This window comes from Gobio gobio, assembly GCF_949357685.1.
Source record: "Gobio gobio genome assembly, chromosome: 11".
Classification (NCBI taxonomy): Eukaryota; Metazoa; Chordata; class Actinopteri; order Cypriniformes; family Gobionidae; genus Gobio; species Gobio gobio.
The window spans coordinates 52,908,630-52,913,629 of record NC_137104.1 but is presented as its reverse complement, the minus strand read 5'-3'; the positions used below and the strand labels follow the sequence as shown (position 1 = coordinate 52,913,629).

At 45.6% G+C, this 5,000-nt stretch overlaps 1 protein-coding gene across 1 annotated transcript in view; it reads left to right on the top strand.

Moving 5' to 3' along the window:
* trpn1 (transient receptor potential cation channel, subfamily N, member 1) overlaps positions 1–5,000 on the top strand; it is a gene marked incomplete at its 5' end in the record, with an annotated part of 93,872 nt that overhangs the window by 77,669 nt on the left and 11,203 nt on the right. The window lies entirely within an intron of this gene.

The following is a 5,000-nucleotide window of genomic DNA, read 5'->3' as shown; positions in this document are numbered from 1 at the left end:
TTAGAACCCTTTAGTCTTCTCACAGTGTATCATCACTGCGTTGTTCTTAAGATTAGTTTGCTTGAATTCTGCGTATAGTTTGATACACATGTATTGTTTGTTTACAGTTTTTCTCAGTCGCTTTGGTACATTTCTCAGATCAGAATTGAAATTCTCAAAGCTACCTGTTCAATCTTCACATTGTGTCACTTGTGCACATCAAAAAAGCAGTTTCTCATTTCTTTGAACAAGTTGCAAATGCTTGTGTACATCCATGCAAATGATTATAAACAATTCTCTGCTGTTTCCTACATTATCAGTCGCTTATGTCATGTTGATCAAAATGTATTATATTGGGTCTCTGTTGAATAGTCTCACCCATCACAACATTTAGGCATTAGTTCATAGCATCTTTACATGCAAAATGGTTGAACAAGTTGTCATAAAATGTCAAGCATATTTCTATACATTTCCATTAGACGTTCATATTTCTACTTTTGTTTTTCAGTTTTTTTTTCTTTGTGCTATGCAGTGCTGTCTTTTCCTTTCTGTTCCTTTTCCAGTCTCTTGCATTCAAACTCCCACATACACTAAGGTGTAACTTACAATTTACAATAATTGTCATCAAAATTTTAGCCATATTTACATCAGAACATCCCTCCAGAGTACAGTTATATTGACAAAATGACTAAGCAATTTGACCGTCTTATTCATACACAATGACACAAGGATTTGTCATTCTGATGGCACTGACATGTTCATTGACACAGATATTTACTTTTGAGAGATGAACTAAGGATTTTGAGCAAGAGACTGGCAGAGGCAAATGGTATGCAGTCAGGCTTAGGCCTGACTCTGGGAGAAGGACGCCCCTGCCATGCAGAGCCCATTAGGAATATGGAGGGTAAGGCATGGAGGGGGGTGTACCTGGGACGCTGGGTACACCGTTGAGCCTTCTGGAGACGTTGTGGGCTTCAATCAACGAAACGTCGATGAAGCAGGGTGCCCACCTGATGACCCCAATGACATACCTTACCCTTCTTTTCACCACTCCACACCGGCTGCTACAGTCAAGAGTTTCCTACTAAAGGGATTGAAACATCTAGTTCTATTAGCTTTACTGATCTTCTGGAAGAAAACCCAGTGACTGTTGTGAAAGTGCAGCTGACGACAAGGGAAAGACTTTGTGACAGCATGGAGAGACAGCTGACAGGAGGAAATAGACCCCAACGGGGCTGTTATGGACTAGCTACCCATAGCAGCAGGCTCCGTCACCCTATTAGGGCACAAGAGTCACCTTATCTGGCTACGAAAAGTTCAAAAAGAAGAATACCCCTAGAGTCTGCGAGAGCAGGGGCGCAAGAAGACTCACAGATTGACCTCCCGGTAATGACCCTTGGAATGGACATGACATCGAATGAAGGAAGTAGGAAAACTCTTGAGAAACTAGCAGATGGACATGTTCTTCAGACTTGCGGGTGTGGATGGGCGAAAGTAACATCGACCCATGGTCTAAAGGTACATCAAGGATGGAAGAAATGCCTGAAAACCACCAACCCAGGGCCCCGCATTGACCGGATTCTTTCAAGAAGAAGGTTAAATCAGTCGGATGAGACTCAGCGGCAGGAAGAAACCCACAGTCCGCAGAGAATCAGCACCCCAGGGAATAAGGAGGAAGCTTCAGGCAGAACCACCAGTCCAAGACAACAACCAGCCCACCACAAAAAAGAAAACATGCAAGGACGGAAGCCATTGGTGAAATGGCCGAAGTCTAACAGCAAGGAGTGGGAAAGCATTAACACAGACTTAAGCCTTATCCTAAGTAACATCAAAGGATCAGCCGAGAAGAAGCTGGAGAAGATGGGCAATCTTATTTACAGCTACGGAGAGGAGAAATGTGGAGTGAAGGAGCAAGTCCGTGAGAAAGACATGCTTCCCGCCCCCAAGTCCCGTCGGCTGCAGGAAATCCAACAACTTGTGAAAGAGAGGCGACGGCTAAGAAAGTTGTGGAGAAAGGCGACAGTAGAAGAAAGGGAAGGCATCAATTTCCTTCAAGAGGACCTAAAGCACAGGCTCTCAAAACTCCGCCGAGCAGAAAGCCTACGGATGCGCCGTAAAAAGAAGGAAAAAGCCAGAACAGATTTCTACAAAGACCCTTTTAAATTTGTGAAAGGCATATTCACAAAGGAGAAGAGTGGATCCCTGAAAACATCAAGAGACCAGGTTGAAGAGCATCTGAGAACCATCTATACTGATGAGAAAAAAGCTGAACCGATTATTGTCCCAACAGACATCCCTCCAATATCACCACCACAACATCAGTTTGATATCAGCCCTCCCAAGCTGAGCGAGGTAAACAGGCAGTGAAAAAGGCAAGATCGGCATCTGCACCAGGCCCTAATGGCGTACCATATAATGTCTTCAAGAATGCTCCAGATGTTTTGAAAATCCTGAAAAACATGAAAGTGGTGTGGGACAAGCAAATCATCCCGAAAGCTTGGCGAAGAGCAGGAGGGGTGTTCATCCCAAAAGAAAAGAATTCAACCACCATTGAACAGTTCCGCCAAATAAACCTTTTGAACATTGAAGGTAAGATCTTTTTCAGTGTGTTGGCACAACGACTGACAAACTATTTAAAACAAAATCACTTCATTGATACGTCAATCCAAAAGGCTGGCATCGCAGGCTTTTCGGGATGCCTTGAACATAACAGTATCATATGGCATCAAATCCAGACTGGAAAGAAAGAAGGGAAAGATCTACACGTCCTGTTCCTCGATCTGGCTAATGCATACGGGTCAGTCCCTCATTCAGTTCTGTGGGCTGCCTTTGATTTCTTCCAGGTGCCGACAACAATTACAAATCTAGTAAAACACTACTTCCAGGATCTACAGTTTTGCATTACAACATCAGGCTTCACCACAAGTTGGCAACTGCTGGAGGTAGGCATCATGGCGGGGTGTACCATCTCCCCATTGGCCTTCACGATGGCAATGGAGATAATTATAAGAGCCTCAAAATGGGTCGTGGGTGGAGAAAGACTACAATGTAATCAGAGGTTACCACCAATTCGAGCCTATATGGATGATTTAACAACACTCACAACAACTGTCCCCTGCACCAAGAGACTGCTGGAAAAACTTCATCAGAATATAACATGGGCGAGGATGAAGTTAAAGCCCAATAAGTGCAGAAGCATCTCCATCGTGAAAGGCCAAGTCAAAGACCAAAGATTTTATGTCGGCGGAACACCTGTCCCAACTGTCTCAGAAATGCCAGTAAAGAGCTTGGGGAGATGGTATGATTCAAAGCTCAGAGACACAGAGCAGTTTGAACAACTGAAAAATGATACCAACATGTACATGGAGCGCATCAACAAGACCTTGTTGCCAGGAAAACTCAAGTCATGGTGCTTTCAGTTTGGCATACTCCCAAGACTCTTGTGGCCATTAACTGTGTATGAGATCCCTATCACCAAGATTGAAAAGTTGGAACGGCTGATAAGCACACAGTTGAAGCAGTGGCTTGGAATTCCACGTTGTTTAAGTTCTGTCGGACTTTATGGACATGGTAAGTTGGAATTACCAATCACAGGGCTCGTGGAAGAGTTCAAATGCACTAAAGCAAGGCTCGTCGTGACCCTAACTGAATCCGAGGATGCAGTCATTCGAACAGCAGCCCCCCGGGTGGTAGCGGGAAGGAAGTGGACTCCATTAGAAGCTGTTCAGAGTGCAAAGTCTGCACTTCACCTCAGAGACATAGTTGGACAAGTACAGCATGGGAGGGCAGAGTTCGGACTCATCCCAAAAACTAACCCTCTGTGGCATAAAGCAACATCAATACAGAAGAGACAGCTAATGATAGGAGAAGTCAAGAGACAGGAGGAGGAAGAGCGATATGCCAAAGCCGTCTCAATGGCCAAGCAGGGGAGATGGACCAAATGGGAGGGTCTGGAGAAGAAAAAGCTCAGCTGGCGTGACATCTGGCAGATGGAGGGAGCTCGACTGAGTTTTGTCATTAGAGCCACATATGACCTGCTACCCTCCCCCCAAAATCTGAAAGAGTGGTATGGAGAAGACCCTGCCTGTTCCCTGTGTCAAGTACCTGCTTCCCTAAGGCATATTCTATCAGGGTGTACCACAAGTCTTACCCAAGGGCGCTATACTTGGCGGCATAACCAAGTACTCAGAGAGCTGGCATCAATAATGGAACAGAGGCGAACCACCACAAACAATCTCCCACAAACATCAGCAGGACAGGTCAACTTCATAAATTTTGTACCAGCTGGCCAACATCAAGAAAATAGTACAACACCTAAGGATGCAAGCATCCTGCAGTCAGCGCGGGATTGGAAATTGGAAGTAGACCTTGATAAAAAACTTGTGTTTCCCCCAGAAATAGTGGCTACAACACTCCGGCCAGACATTGTCCTGTGGTCTCCAACAAAAAAGCTGGCATATGCTGTAGAATTAACAGTACCATGGGAAGATGGGGTTGAAGAGGCTTATGAGAGGAAAAAGAACAAATATTCCGACCTGGCAGCTGAAGCATCTCAGAACGGCTGGAAGACCAGCATCTTCCCAGTAGAAGTGGGATGCAGGGGATTTGTTGCCACATCTACTACGAGTTTACTAAGAAAAATAGGGGTGAAGGGTCGCTCTCTCCAACAGGCCATCAAGTCCATGTCAAGCGCTGCTGAAAAAAGCAGTAACTGGCTCTGGATCAAGCGCAAAGACCCTAACTGGGCAGCAAGGTAGAGGCAAATGGTATGCAGTCAGGCTTAGGCCTGCCTCAGGGAAAAGGACGCCCCTGCCATGCAGAGCCCATCAGGAATATGGAGGGTAAGGCATGGAGGGGGGTGTACCTGGGACGCTGGGTACACCGTTGAGCCTTCTGGAGACGTTGTGGGCTTCAATCAACGAAACGTCGATGAAGCAGGGTGCCCACCTGATGACCCCAATGACATACCTTACCCTTCTTTTCACCACTCCACACCGGCTGCTACAGTCAAGAGTTTCCTA